Source organism: Vigna unguiculata, chromosome 11, assembly GCF_004118075.2.
Source record: "Vigna unguiculata cultivar IT97K-499-35 chromosome 11, ASM411807v1, whole genome shotgun sequence".
NCBI classification, from domain to species: Eukaryota; Viridiplantae; Streptophyta; class Magnoliopsida; order Fabales; family Fabaceae; genus Vigna; species Vigna unguiculata.
Genome location: NC_040289.1, coordinates 7,513,166 through 7,530,637, shown reverse-complemented (window position 1 = coordinate 7,530,637; position 17,472 = coordinate 7,513,166).

Sequence of the window (17,472 nt, the reverse complement as noted above, 5' to 3'; positions counted from 1 at the left end):
GAAAGATTGAAAGAAGAAAATCACGGGTCTCTTATAAGATGTAATGCATCAGAGCTGGTATAGCAAGTTATATGAAATAGTCCTAAACTAAGAAACTTAACACACTGTGTAGTTGGTATAGCAAGCTATATGAACCAAATACACTTTATGTATGTTAGTGGTTTATCAATCACAATACACCCTCACAATTCTTGTTATTAATGATGTGTTGCGCGTGCTCGATATTCATGAGTGCTCTAGAGATCATGCCAAAATCTCATACAAGTGGCCCCACTCGACACTCATATAGGTGATTTCATCAAGTGTATGCTACAAATCATACACCACCTGTAAGGGATATGACAATCATTAGAAACTTTATTTAAACTAAAATTCTTACACCATAGAATTTTAATTTACAAAGTTTAACCTCTTAATAATGCAGCCTCTAGCACTTTCGCACACACAATAGGAATGGGCATAAATGATTTAAAATCAATTTAGTGCTATCAGAGGATCTGCTAGATTTCGTTCTGACTTCACATAATCAATGGAAATAGTTCCACTCTTTAGCAGCTGCTTAACCAGATTATGTCTCATTTGTATGTGTCCATTCTTTCCATTGTAGTTCTTGTTTTTAGCTATAACTATTGTTGATTGACGATCACAATGTGTAGACATCGATGAGGTTGGTTTCATTCCTAGAGAAATGTTAGCTAAGAAGTTTTTCAACCACTCAGCCTCACTACCAGCCATTTTGAGAACAACAAACTCAGATTCCATTGTTGATCTTGCAATAATTATTTGACTAGTTGATCTCCATGTAATCGCACCAACCGCAAGTGTGAATACATAACCACTAGTGGATTTTGTCTCATCTGAATCAGAAATCCAATTAGCATTGTACCTTTCTAATACATTGCCAAATCCATTATATTCAATGACATAATCCATTGAACCTCTTAAGTATCTCATAAGTCTTGCAAGTGTATCTCAATGTTCTTGATTAGGACATTAAGTGTACTTACTCAGTCTACCTACTGCATAAGCAATATCAGGTCTTGAAAAGCTCATTAATTGTAGTAAGCTCCCAATTATCTAGGCATACTAAGGTTGAGAAACAGATTCTCCTATATTTTTCACTAATTTAGAGTTAGCATCATAAGGGGTACTTACTAGTTTAAAGTCATAATATCCAAACTTCCTAAGAAGTTTCTCAATGTATAATTCTTGGGATAGTAATATACTATCTCCCTTCCTTATGATTCTAACATCCAAAATCACATTGGCTTCACCCATGTCTTTCATTTCAAATTTAGATCCTAGAAACAATTTAGTTATAGAGACTATATCACTAGCTTATGGGTAGCTGCTAGAGCTAACAAAATTTGAATAGAGGAAATCCTAGTCACAAGGGCAAAGGTATCAAAGTAATCTATGTTGGGTTCCTGAGTAAAACCTTTCGCTACTAATCTTGCCTTATATTTATCTATGGATCCATTAGGGTAATGCTTTTTCTTAAAGATCCACTTACAACTAATGGGTTTGCTCCTTTAGGCAAATCTACTAAGGTCCAAGTATTATTTTTCTCAATTGATTCAATTTTAATCCTAATAGCCTAATCCCATTGTTCTGCATTAGGAGCACAAGTAGACTACAGAAAACTTGTTGGATCATTTTCAACTAGATAGGTATAAAAGTCATCTTCAAAAGAAATTTCCTTCCTCTATCTTTTACTTCTTCTCAAACCCTCACACATGGCATCACTATTATTATCTATAGGTTGTTCAACTATATCATTAACCTTTAAACGGAATATATGTTCAAAAAAATCAACATTTTTTGTCTCCACAATAGTATTATGTTCATTCACATCACTTTTAAGAACAAGAAACCTATAGGCAGCACTATGTTCAGCATAACCTAAGAACATACAATAAGAAGTTTTAGAGCCTATTTTCCTTTTCTTAGGATCGTGTAACATTTCTTTAGCTAGGCACCCCCATACTCTTAGATATTTAAGATTAGGTTGATAACCTCTTCACAACTCTTATGGAGTTTTACCCGTTTTCTTTTGAGGTATTCTATTTTGTAATAAAACATGCAGTAAGAAGGGCTTCTCCCTAAAGGTTATCAGGTGCACTAGAACTAATAAGCATGCTATTCATCATTTCCTTAAGAGTTATTGTTGGCCTCTTGGCAAGCGTACCAAAAGTCAACTGTAGTATAATGATTTAAAGTAGGAGTGTCGAACCCACGAGGAACGAATTCAGTTAAAATAACTAATTATCTTGATCAGCATATATATACAAAGATTTTAATTTGATTTGACATTAACTATTGCATGAAATTAATATAGTAAAAGCAGAAAAGTTTAGAAAAATACAGTAAAAGAAACTGGGATTGAATTTCATCTATCTCCCTTGTCTGTAATCTGGATGAATATAATATATAACATCTGAAAATACCAATATTGATGCACACTCAAAAATCATTTATACCGATCCCTCGCGTATAAAATTCATAAGATTAGTTTCCTGAATATTGATTCCTCACATATTCAACAAACTATCCAGCATTACGGTCGAGTGTTAAAAGCAATTGATATATTGAGATCTATTCCTAGCATCACAGTATATCAAGTATCATTGTTCAAATCAGATTTTCAGAAATACTTTCCAGTCAGATCTAAAAATCAAAATCAAAACATCTATTGATCAGATAGAAGTAAGCATTAAGAGCAAAACAATAATACCAATACTGAGTAAAACAGAAATGCTATATATAAATATCACCAGATTACATCCAAGTTCGAGTAGATTACATTCAATCCCAAAGGAGAAGATTAGCCACTCATGGTAGCCAACAAAATCCTATGAGCTAAGAAGAAGAAGAAGAAAATGAGAAACTGTGATGCTCCTGGTAGCAGCTCTGCAGCACGGATGCGTTCTTCTCCCAAAATTCCAAGCTCCCTACAGTTCTGAACCTCCAAAATATATATACAGCCCGAACTCTCGCTTGGGCTACTGAGTCTCGCTTGGGCGAGATAGAGTACTTCAGCATGAAGGAAGGGTCTCGCTTGGGCCACTCATTCTCGCTTAGGCGAGATAGAGTTCTTCACGTTGAAGGAATGTCTCGCTTGGGCGACCATGTCCTTGCTTAGGCGAGAATTGAAAAACTGGGTGTGGCTTCTTCACGAAATCTCGCTTAAGCGAGATCAAGCTCGCTTGAGCGAGAAAGGCGGCAAGTGTCTCGCTTAGGCGAGAAGACTTTAACTTTTGGGCGAGCCTGTCCTAGTTTGAGCGAAACACCTTAGTTCTGAGCGACCTGTAGCAGATTTTCCTCCTTTTCTTCTCTATTTCTTGCTTCTCCTTCACTCTTCTTCAGTTCTCTTTAATCTCTCCTGAAAAACACACAAAATAGGATCAAATGATTTCTTTAATTCAAAACTTGGAATCCTGTGATTGAAACTTAGATTTAGGGAGAATCAATATGAAATGAACACAAATTTAAAGCATAAGTGCCAGAGTTTGTTATGAATCTTTACTGAATTTTGGCACTTATCAGTTATAATTTTCTCTCTCAGTTACTCCATTAGACTCGGGTGAATATGGTGGTGTTACTTCATGGATAATATCTTCTTTTACACTAAAGTCATTAAATAAAACATAATCACCACATCTATATGATCTAATCCTCTTAATTTTCTTATTCAATTGATTTTCTACTTTTGCTTTATAAGTTAAATACACATCAAAAGCTTCATCCTTACGTTTTATTAAGTACACTTTGGTATATCTAGAATAATCATCTATAAAGGTTACAAAATAATTTTTACCACCTTTGTGATTGGAGATCCCATGAATAAGGTTCATATGGGTAAAGACAAGTCACTTGTTAGTTATGATAACACTAAATTGATTTTAAATCAATATGTCCATTCCTATGGTGTGTGTGAAAGTGCTAGAGGTTGCATTATTGAGAGGTTAAACTTTGTAAATTAAAACTAGAATTTTGACTTATTTTTTTGATGAATGAATTTTGTTTTTCTTTTTGTAGTAAATGAAAAAAAATTAAAAAGTTAAAAATAAATATTAATAAAAATGATAAATATGATTTAAAGTAGGAGATATCAATTTTATCATGTTTATAAATGAATGCAACAGTTCTTAACATCCAGGATCATGATAATACTAATTGTAGTAATCATTATTTTGTCCAATATAAAGTTTTAACTTTCTGAACATTTATATATGTACCTGTTATGAACATCTATACAAAACTTTTGATTGATTTCATGGTTCAAAAGACCATTATAATCTACAATATAAAATCAATATAACTTTATTAAATTTAAAATTGGATTAAAAAAACAAAAGAATGCAATACAATAATTGACAAATAACCGGAATAGCATAAGATTAATTTGTATACCTCTTATCAAAGTTTTTTAAATATTTATTTGTAAACCACATTTGTAGTTTAGTGGTTAGTTACATTTTCATCTTCATCCATAATTAGTATTTTCAATCCAATCTTCCTTTCTACTTCACTGTAAACACTGTTGCATATAGTCGTCCATGAGAGAATATAGGTGAGGAAGATAAAGTCCAACTTTATAAAGAGTTTATCCTTGTCTTTTGTTAAATGTATTATAAGTCACACAACTATCTTTTACCTAATAATTAAATTAAATATTAATATAATTAAAATTCATTTCTCAATAAAAAATTAATATAATTAAAATGCACCTGCAATACATTACAAAAATTTTCAAATAAAAATTAATACAATTATAATTTCCCAATTTTGCAACCACAAATTTGTATAGAACCAAAACATAATAATGTTTAGTATTTATTAATTATAACGTTACTATTTATTTCTTTTCATATTTATTAATTATAACGTTACTATTTATTATTTCTTGTATAAAGAAATTTATATTAATGTTAATCATGAATACGGATAAGAAATTGTTTCTTTTGATTTATTTTCCCTCTTTTATTTTATTTTAATTCTTTTCATATTTTCATATTTTATTACATTAATTATTTTCATACACTATATATTAATACCATTTGTGAAGACCGATAAGAAATTGCTTCTTTTGATTTATTTTTTCTCTTTTATTTTAGGGAGATGTTTTGTTTTTAAATTTTCTTTGGTGTATTCCTTTTTTGTATCTTGTTGTATTTCACTAAATTACAATATTTTTGTGGTTATTTAATTTATTCCTTTGAAAAGGGAAAATGGTTTTTTTCATTCCAACCATTGAGTTTTGTAACAATGCTAAAAGATATAAAAATCAGTACAACAACTAAAACCTTTCATTCAAAAAATGCTAAACACAATCAAATTCTGCTTACATCTTAGAAGTCAAAGTTGACACTCGAAAATCACCTTACTATTAAAAATTCAGCGGCATGTTAAACATTTTGTCTATAACATCCATGACTTCCTTTGTGAGAAGAGTTGGTTCAACCAAATTAAATTTCTTAGACTTTTTTAACAATTTTGTGGTGACAGAACTTTGTTCCAGTTGGTCATAGTTAGCAAGGATTGAAAACCTACCAAAGTCATTTCCTTTATTATTTTGGGGTGCTAACAATTGGTATCAGAGCTTGCTTTGATAGTTTTTCAAAATTTTCGAAAATGGTTGGACAAAATCAAACTTTTGCTGAGGGTGCGTCTATTGACAAACCTCCACTTTTTACTGGTGAAAATTATCCTTTCTGGAAAGTCAGGATGCAAATCTTTTTGGAGTCTATTGATAGAGGTATTTGGGATGCTATTTTAAATGGTCCTTTTGTTCCTACTATTACTGTTAATAATTTGTAGGAACCTAAGCCTTTTTCCCAATGGACTGCGGAAGAAAATAGAAGGGCTCAATATGATGTTAGGGTCAGAAATATAATATCATCTGCACTAACTCTTGATGAATTTTATAGAATTTCAGTTTGTACAAGTGCCCAGGAAATGTGGGAGATTTTACGAGTAACCCATGAAGGAACAGATGATGTTAAGCGTGCAAGGAAGAACTCATTAATTCAAGAATATGAGATGTTTCGAATGCAACAAGGCGAAACCATTTATAATGTGCATAAGAGATTCACCCACATCGTTAATCATCTCTCTGGGTTAGGTAAAATTTTTGATATTGATGAATTAAATATTAAAATTTTGAAATCTTTGAACAAGACATGGCAGCCAAAGGTTACGACGATCACTGAATCTCAAAATCTTACAACAATGTCCATGGCGACTCTTTTTGGTATATTGAGAGAGCATGAACTTGAACTTGGGCATTTAAATGAAGAAGAGGACCAAAGAAGGAAAAGGAACATAGCTTTTTTTCAAATCTGAGATTGTAAAAAGCAAAAGCCCCAAAGAAGACAATGACTCTGATGATGAGAATATGAGTCTAATGATAAAGAAGTTCACAAAGTTGATGAAGAGCAATGGCAAAGGTCATCACAAAAGGTATAAAAACGAAAACCAAAAGTTTGTTTCAAATTTCAATTGCTATGGATGTGGTGAAACAGGTCACATAAAAGCGGACTGCCCAAATGCTAAAAAGGGTAAAGAAAAGAAGGGCAAAAAGGTTTTCAAGAAAAAGAAATGGGAGGATAACGATTCAAGTTCTTCTTCAAGTTCTTCTTCAAGCTCATCCAGCTCTAATGAATCTGATGAGGAAGCAAATCTATGTTTGATTGCTAACCATGACTCTTCTAACAGTGAGGTAAGTTCTTGTAGTAATGACAATGATTATGATTCTTTGTATGATGCATTTCAACAACTACTTCATAAATCTAGTAAGTTAGATGCTGCTCACAAGAAATTAAAATATGATTTTAAGGAGTTACAAAGTAAGTTTGAAAAATCTCATGAAGAAGAAGAAATTTTGAAAAATAAAATTTCAATTTTAGAAGATAAAGAGACTGAAATTATTGAATGTGCATCTTGTAAAAGTTATATGTTTGATTTAAATATTCTAGAAAAACAACTTGAAGATGCAACAAATAATAAAAGGTTTGGAAAACCAATGTTTAGGAGAAAGGTCTTTCATAAAAATAAGCAAGCTCCCAAGAATAAAAATAAAAGAACCCGTAGAGTATGGGTAGAGAAAGGAACAACTCATTCTTGGAATATAAATTGTGTAACATGTTTTTATTGTATGCAAAAGGGGCACACTTCAAATGAATGTAGAATAAAACATTTTGATGTCCCTAATGGAAGATGTGCTTGGATTCCTATTATAAAGTAACATGTTTTTAACCTCAAAGGACCCAAAGAAGTTTATTGGGGACCAAGATGTTATTATTTTTTGTCTCGCAGGATATTTCAAAATCAAGAAAGTTTCTTTGATGTTCAAGAGCTAATATATTTATCAAACTTTTGGTATCCCGGTGAGTTCTATGATTTTATAATGGGTTTGGGAATTTTAGATATGTGAAAAGGTCTTAGAAGTCATTAATTTCAGTGTTTTCCGGAAAACTCCGATGTGATAATCGATTATCTAAGAGGATAATCGATTATCAACAAATCTGGAAATTTTTGTGCTTGGTTATGAAATAATAATCGATTATCTTAAGCTGATAATAGATTATCTTGCATAATAGAACGCATATTTTCAAATTCTTTACTGTTTAAGTGAACTTTTCAAAAATTTAGACCATGAGCAACAACTAGGTACTTCATAAATGTAAATTAGTATGTTGGAGTTCATTTTGTTAAAATAATATTTCTTTCTTTAAACCCATAATTTTTAATCTTTAGAGTCTCTCTTTCATTTAGGGGGAGTCTTTGATTAAGGGGGAGTATTTGTTCTTGAAATATTTGTATCAAAAAGGAGAAATATTACATGTAGGAGGAGTTTTATATCTTAAACAATTTTTTTTTAAGGGGAAACTTAAGTTATCTGATTTAGGGGGAGTTGTCTAAAGAATTCATTTTTTATTATGATCAAAAAGGGGAAGATATATTTGTGTTATTATCTTGTGATAAGTGGTACCTATTTAAGGGGAAGATATGTGTTTATTAATATCTTGTAATACCTTATGTTTTAAAAAGGAGAGAAAAATTATTTATCTTTTATTTGGATTAACTACTCTTTTCTCTTAAGTTGTTTATTAAGAACAGGACACATCACAAGTCTTCAGTAATTTTTTACCATCATCAAAAAAGGGGAGATTGTTGACAAAAAGAAGAAGATGGACATCTTCCTCCAATAAAGGAGTTTTGATGATGATTTATGAAGAAGTATGGAAGACTTGATGATGATGCATGGAAAAAATGTTGAAGACTTAAAAGAACGCTTCGATTCAAGAGATTAGTTGTTTAAAGTCTTGTAATATGTGAGATAGTTAAATTAGTAGGTCAAGAGTCAAAAGGCAGAACCCAAACAGCAGAGCAATAAGAGATAGTCTTATTTTTACAAACGCACCGTGATAATCGATTATCACTTATGATAATCGATTATCATAAGTTTTCTTTTAAATTTTTTAGAAACTGCTATGGAATAATCGATTATTTCAGAAGATAATCGATTATCAGCGTGAAGCAATTTTTTTCAAAAACTACTCTAGAATAATCGATTATCACTTATGATAATCGATTATCTGTGGCAGTTGTGACTTAACTTTTCATATTCTTAACCTAATTCCTAAATAAGCTTCTATAAATAGAGTTGTAGGCTTTCATTGTAACACACAGAAGTTAGAGAAGTCTAAAGTACTTGAGAACTCTCTGTGGGAAGGCTTTGAAAAACGTAGTATGGGTATAGCGATAACTTTCATCAAGTGGGATCTTGAGTGATTGAGTGCTGCTATTGTTGCTAGGAGAAACCAGTCATCCTTTGTGTGATTCAAAGGAGGTGTTCATTCCTTGTGTGATTCAAGGAAGGTGTTTTCATCCCTTGTGTGATTCAAGAGAGGTGTTTTCTAAACCCTAATCTTTCTTATCATTGATTGTAAATTTGGTTTATTTTAGTGATTGAGTTAATCTTGTTTTTTAGAGATTAACAACTGGACGTAGAGTCTTTTGATCCGAACCAGTATAAATACTTTGTGCAATTTTCTCTTTTGTACTCTCTTTATTTTATTGTGTTTATTAAAATAAAGGAAATATTTTTAATTGATCTTTGATATTAAAAGGGAAAATTTTAAAAGCACAATTATTATTAAGAACCCAATTCACCCTCTCTTGATTTTTGTCCAAACACTTAAACATTCCGTTGTGCGATACCAATAGATGTTATTTAGATCATCCATTACTACCTTCAAGTTGATGGTGGGGTTATACTAAACCGTAGTGGCAAACATTTTTCACCTCTGGTTCATCCAAATGGTGGAACCTACCACGAAATTTCTTGCACTCATCCTTCTTATCAAGTTTATATCATTCGCTACAACTTTGGTTGTATAATTTTGAATCTTGGGCCAGCTTTTGCTTCTTGATGTTGTAGGAGATCCTTCTAAATTGCTAACTGAATGCCATTAACAAAAATAATAAAATTCCTAAAACAACATAGATAAGATCACATGAATATAAAAGGATGTCATTACCTAGTTCTCTAATTTTTTTGGGTGCTCCATGCGTCAAAGAAATTGTTCATATGATTTCTGCATTTTATTGCAAGGCTGTTTAAAAAAGGCAATGACTCGAAATTTCTTGGATAAAGGGGTATATCATTCTAATACCAATTAAAGTATTAATTAGTCATTTGCTGAACTAATATACTAATTTGAAATTAAGAGAAGGAAAAACTCATGTGTTGGTGCCTAGGCCAGAGAGAAGTGCCATAATTTTTAAAGATAATTTTTTCAAACTACATTAGCTTTGGTATAAAGTATTCTTCCTAGCTCCTTTATGGTGTTCACCCAGTAGATATTCCATACTGATTTCTTTATCTGCCAAGAGAATGTTAAGCTTTTCTTTGTTATGTACACCTTGCTCAAGTTGTTATAGGCAACAACATATATACAAAATTTACTAAACAAAAGATCGTATAATCATAAACTTTAGAAACTATCACAAAAAATTATTTATTAGCTAAGTGTATGAGAAATTTCATCCACTTAATTTTCTTCCATAAATAAAAAGGTTTTTCGTTGACTACAACTACATATTTGACGTTTAAGTACCCAAAAAGAAATTTATGGAGCAGGGTTGCGGCCGATTGTATTTTCCTTTCCAAAAACAACAAAATCAATTCTATAACTTGAAACAAACTAATATACTCCAGGGTAAGATTCAAATCTTTAGTAATCTTCTCAAAGTCTCTAACATTGTGTTTAGATTGAGCATTTCAACGATGCTTAGAAATTAAAATGCTTTGTATTTGAATTGTTTGTAATTAAATTTCATTCATTTTTTAAATAACTTGTTTGGATAAAGACATTAAAATACCTGACATTTCAATTTCTTGTTTGAAAAAAATAAATTGAATTTATTGTGAGATAAAATTTAATTTTAACAATATTTATTTTATGCTTAATTATGTTTTGAGTTCATGATAAATTTGGAAACACGCTCGACAACCTAGATGGGTCGAGCAGACCCAACTACGCAACCAGATTGGTTAGACCTGACGACCCACCCGAGTTGGACTGACTGGGAAGCCCAGATAGACTGGATGGCCCAATGATCTAGAGGGCTGATGGCCCATATTGCACGATTGTGCCGTCAAGTTCGTCAATATGGCACGGTCCAACCCGTCTAGGTCATTGGCCCAATGCTCTAGACGGGTCCGACAACCCGAACGGGCCCGACGATCAAGACGGTTCCGACGACCTGGACGGGGCCGAATACCCGAACAGGTTTCACAACTCAGACAGGCCCGTATACCCAGACGGGCCCGAAGACCTGGACAGGTCCGACAACTAGGATGGGCCCGAGGACCCAGACAAGGTTGACAACTCGGATGGGCCCAACGACCTAGACGGGCCCGACAACTCGTACGAGCCCATTCAAACCGTCAGGTCCGTCCGGGTCGTCGGGACCGTTCTGATAGTCTGGCCTATACGAGTCGTCGGGCCTGTTTGGATTGTTGGGCCCATCTGGGTCATCGTTCCTGTTTGGGTCGTCGGGCCCGTCTGGGTCATCGGGCTCGTTCGGGTTGTCGAGCCTGTCCAAGTCATCGGGCATGTCCGGGTCGTCGGGCATGTCTGGATCGTCGGGCCCGTCCGGGTTGTCGGGTACGTCCGAGTCGTCGTGCCCGTCCGGGTCGTCAGGCATGTTTGGATCGTCGGGCATGTCCGGGTAATCGGGCCCGTCCGGGTCATCGGGCATATTCTGGTCGTCGGGCCCGTTTGGGTCGTCGGGTACGTCCGAGTCGTCGTACCTGTCCAGATCGTCTAGAATGTGAGGTTGAGTGAGAAGAATTTCAAATTTCTCCTATTTTGAGGGTATTTGAATTTCTACTAATTTAGCTAATTGAAATCCTTCAAAAAAAATGCTTGCATTTGAAATGTTTTTTAATTTCTCTATCCAAACAAAGCATTTCATTACAAAGAAATCTAAATTCTTCAAAAAAAATAAATTGCTTCACTAAAATACACTATCCAAACACACTCTAAGTGAATTTTTTCTCCGTGATAATCCTTTGTCACTTGATTTAAAAAGCTTAGCAAGTTGTTCGACTGTCATAACATGAGTACATGTCCATGAGTGGATGTCCATGAACAACCAATTATTATCGTTAAAGTTTAAATTGATACTACGATATCAAAATGAACAATTTTGTCCGTGTTTGATGAAGAAAGTCATAAAAATTGAACCTTTTGGAAATAAAACATTTTGAAAAAGGGTCTTTTTACTTCTGCTTTAAAGCCTTGTATTTGGTCATGAGCAATTCAGTCTTCTCCTTCTTGAATATTTCCAGCATCTCAAAAACAACATCAAGTTTTCTTCATTTGTGTATGCTTCACACAATCCTTTATCTTGAAAACTACAAAATAGAAACTATGGGATCTTTGGAAATGAGGAAAAAACTAGAAAAAAAAACTTCATACCTTACGAACTCATTTGCAAAATGAATCCTAGTTTGAACAATCCTTGGTCTGAACAAACAGTACACAACAACAAAAGTACATCAATATAAATGTGGTTTTATAAACAAATAAAATTGACAACCAAGTTCTGCAAGAAACTTTGAGAGGGTAACGACTACCAAGACAACCTTCTTTCAAAGAGTGGAGGCTTATACTTAAACTAATGCATGTAAGCCTAGTAACATGTTTTAGAAAGAAAAAAAAAGCTCAAATTCATCTTTACATATTAAAAAAAAAAAAGGAACAAAAATACTTTATGTAATCCCAACCATAAAGTGGTTTCTTCAGTGGAATACCAGAAACTACTTCAACTTAAGAGGAACAATATCCCTATCATATATATATATATATATATATATCAACTATAGAGGTAGCTAAATGTTGCAATTCAAAATTTGAATTTAGAATTTAACAATATTTCTAAATCTGAAGAAAGGCGCCAAAATGAGTATAAACCCTAAACCCCAAATTAGTGGAAAAAATAAACCCTATGTCAAAATATGAGGATTTTATGGAAATAAAAAACAACTAACTAAGATAAAGAGGTTGTTTATACCTTCAAATGGTTAATCCTAACAAACCTGCAACCAAAAAATACAAAAGAGGGAAAGATTAGAGGTAAAAACATAGGAAACAAACTTCTTTATATAGATATGTAAGGAAGATGTTTCATTTTTTTTTTATCACACTTCTTAGAGGCAAATACAATTTGGTTTTCGTAGAACAAACATAAACCTAACCTATACGCATGGTCCACTATCGTCAAAGAATTTGACTTCAAAATCTGAAAAGCAGGTCTGAAGACTACCTTAGTCAAAAGCGGACCTCATCAGAGGTTCAACCACAATTCCAGCACATATCCAGAGTATCTTCTTAAAATTGAAAAAAAAAACTTGAATAAAGTAAAATTAAAGATTCCAACACAAAATTGGAAAACCCTTTTCTACATTCAACCATGTTGCGAAAAAAGGGATAAATTTGTAGAGATGACCAAAAAATGAAATACTTGGAATATGATCAGAAGAGGAACGTGCCTTCAATGTAAGAACAAACAACTATCACATATCACATTTCAAATTAAAAAAAAAAAAACTACTTAAAGGGATACACTTTTTTTGTGATTGTGAATTGTTATAATTAAATTATGTGTTATTGTGATTGTGAATTAAAAATTTGGCTAATGTTATAATTTTTATTTATTATGTGTTATTGTTATTATCTTTGGTTAATTTCAAACTTTTTTTTACTGACTTTTATTAATTTTAAATTAATGTTATTATCATTTTTATGTTTTCATATATTTTTTATTTTAACTCTCAATATAAATATAATGACTACAATTCTAAAATAAATTTATTTCATTTTATGTTATTATTATTATTTTAACTTTTTTTATTTATATTTATATTTTTATTAATATATAACTAAATATATATTATAATCTTTGGTTAATTTTGAATTTTTTTACTGAATTTTATTAATTTTCAAATAATGTTATTATTATTACTATTTATTTATTGTAAAAACAATAGTTTGATTTTTATTTATATTTTTTAAATTATGTTACTATAGAACATGGTGTAGTGGTACTAACTTCTTAATAGAAAAAGATGTCAAAATAATCGTAAAAATATTACTTTAACCGTTTCATTGCAAAAATAATATTTATATTTTTCAAATTACCTTATTATTATTCATTTTCATATTTTCATGTATTTTTTATTTTAACTCTTAATAAAAAATGATGATTAAAGTTCTAAAATAAATTTATTTCATTTTATGTTATTATTATCATTATAACTTTTTTATTTTATACTAGTGAACACACGGACTTTATCGCACCTGTGTGTTCACATTTTTTTAAATATATAATTATTTTTAAAATAGTTGTTAAATATAAAATTAAAAAAATAAAATATGTATACATAACTTGTTTTTTAAATAACAGTTTAAAACAATTTTTTTTAGAATAACGATTAAAAATAAATTATTTATAAATAATTAACTTTTAAAATAATTAAGGATAAAATGAAATAATGAAATGTAAAAACAAAAAAAATTGTATCCTGTTAGTATATTGTTATAAATTTATATAAGTAAATATATATTGTTGTGAATCTTTAAAAATAAAGAAAATAGAGTGGGTATTTAAAAAGAAACAGTTGTGAGCACCAAACTTTGCCCCTTGTGAAATAAATAGAGTGGGTAAATCTTTTCCTTTTAGTTAAATTTAGATGTACTTCTTTTTGTGTTGGATAAAAAAAATTTACACTTTGTGCTCCTTCAATTCTATTAAGTATAGATAGATTTAAGTTAATTATTATCTCTATAAACAAATTATAAATTTCAACGACAAAAAAATATAAATACTTTCATTATTATTATCTTTATACTAAAAAATCCTCTAAATTTAACTTAAATATTAAAACATAAGTAATTTTATAATGAATGAATTTAAATTTGTAGATAATAATTTTAAAATAACATAATTCACTTATAATAAAACATTCCAAATCAAGAATATATATTAAGAAATTCTTCTTAACATGTTTAATTGAGAATTAATGCTCATTCATAACATTTTAAATACAATAAAGATGTTTAATAGTACCTCTTAAAATATATTAGTTAAAGAAATAAATTTTTGACTTACTGTCATAAAAAATTATGCTATAAAACATTAATGACGAAGTAAATTTAAATATAATTTTAATTATTTTTTAACTGAAAAAAATTAACCTAAATTATATTGAACAAATTATTATACATGTGTAATATACATATTTTGTAACCCATGTTTTTGTCTATAAAGATAGTAACCAAAGTAACATTTCTTCCCCAAATCTGCAATCCTTTTTATTAGAAATATAATTTTTGATGAATGTTTCTTACTGTAGGTACATTTCCTTTTAATTTAACTTTATTAGAGGCAATCCTTCGATATCTAATATTGAAAAATTTTAATATTCACCTTAAAATTTATGATCTTAGTAATGTGTGACTAAACTTGAAACATATATTGATTTTAAAAATAAGATAAAAGTTATTAAAATAAATATCATGATAATCTTTTTTTTTTGTGATGTAACTAAATTTGTAAACAATTTTATCATACATAATACACGTTACTTTGATGTCTGACCGTCCGATACTTACTGATTTTAACATTGTATTGGGAGATTACAAAATCATCTCATGGAATTTATGTGACTTCCTCAAATCAAACCATCTGGGTGTAAATTTATGTTCTTTAAATTCTCATATTTTCTTTTCAACTCTTTGCCTCTCTTCCAAGCTTATAAAAACCAACACATGATCTTCGAGCGAAGTTATGTTCATGAAAAATTGGGTAGGCAAAATTGAGAGCAAGAAAAATCTACACTTTACAATAATTTACCATTAGACAATTAGATCAACACAAAAAGTAGTAAATTTCTTTGTTATTTCTCCTCGTAAAAAACCAAGTAAGCAAAGGAATGAAAGTAAAAAAGTAAACAACTTGCTCTTTCCTATCCCTGATTTGGATAAATCATCCAGTTTATTAAAAGCAAATCTATTTCAATGTAAATCAGAGTTTGATGCCAACAATTTTCCAAAAAGCAGTGTCAAAGCTATTTAATTTATGTGCAAAGTATGTATAGTATGCCAAACCTATAGAATAAATTTCATGAAAACCTATTAAGACAAATTATAAATAACTATGTTAGAGTTTTACCCAATGTATCAAAAAAAAATTAAAAAAAAAATCTATTATAGAATGAAATGATTAGAAGTATGTGTATTGTGTACCGGTTCACAACTTCTATAATACTTAATACAACAATATTTAACATGCCAATTGAAATAAACTAAAGAAAATGGGTGAAAGAGAATTCTGTTGTTGAGCTACTTCTTCAAGGGAGTTTGAGAGCATAAAGACAACAGTAAATAAAGCAAAATAACCTCAAATTCACAAAATTAAGTATGAATATCTAAGGGAAAAAATTGATGTTGAGTTAATAATTATTAAAAAGGATGACGAGTTTTACCAAAATACAGTTTTCCAAATCTTCCATCTTCTAGTTCTCTACCAGGATCAAAGAAGTTTGTAGTCTCTTAAAAGTGTTTTGATACGATCCTATCCAGGAAAAAGTATGATCGTTTCTGAATTTGAATCCTCAAGAGGCACGACACGAATAAATAAGAGAAGAACGTGAAATAAGACAGAGATGGAGGATGCCACAATCTAGCAGATTGATAAGTCAAGTGAAGATTCGCCACAAAAATGTTAATCTTTGATAAGAACCGGAGGCCTAAGCCAAGAACAAAGAGAATCCTCTCTTTAATGAAATCAAATTCAATATATGACTAAAAGTGCCTACATTGTTTTTGGTACCTCTATATATAGGAACATAAGTTTAAGAAAACCCAAGAACTCTACAAGAAGGCCCAAGCCCAAAACATAAAAACATAAACTAATTTATAAAAGAAAGCCCAAAACCCGAAAACATAGAACATAACTAATTTCTAAGAGAAAACCCAAAGTCTAAAAACATAAACTAATTTTCCTAAAAATTATCCTTCAAATGTGTTTCAAGCCTTGATCTTCATATTCTTTGAATTTCAGAATGCTTGTAGCATCAGGAGCCTTGAATAGTTTTGATCTTCCAATCTCTTGCCCTTGTCATAGGTCCTTTAAATTGTAAAGGTTCATCTTCAAGTTCTTCTTGTATGGAATATTGGGATAGTCCTCTATCATTCCCTCCTTCTTGAAGAGAATTTGTTCTCAAATTTGTACCACTTGAAGTTTAGGAGATAGTCCTCTATCATACCCTCCTTTTTAAAATGAATTTGTCTTCAAATTCGTCTCACTTGAAGATTCCTTATCATTCTCCCCTGTTTGGAGAGAATTCGACCAGAATTTAGAAGGTCCTACGCACAAACACAAACATAAATCAAAGACACAAATCTAAAATAAAATAAAATAATAGAAATTCTACTAAAATGAGATTTGGATCCTGAAAGAGGCCAATCTCTTATTATCAAAGATTTTGGAGGTCTGCCTGCAGGGTCGAATACCCACTTGCACAAATCATCAAACAATTTTAAATTAAAGATAAAATGCTCAAAGAAAAGAAAATGAATATTGCTCAAACAAACAACCCAATTATAAGTATGACTTTGATCACCCATAAGTTTGTTAGAAATGGGTAAACGAGCTAATTCATGAGCATATATTTCTAAGCTTGTGTCTTTTTTTATCATCATTTCGTCTTCCCATTATTGATCTCCTTGTTGCTTGATGAACAAGACTTCCCTAAGAATCCTTTCTTCTTTCCATTGTTGATGCCATTGCTCTTTGATGAATAATTCGTCCATAGGCAATAGAACAATAAGAGGAAAGTTAGTACCTTTTTTCATTGACAATTCATAATGCTCTCTTATTTCTTTATCTTTTTCT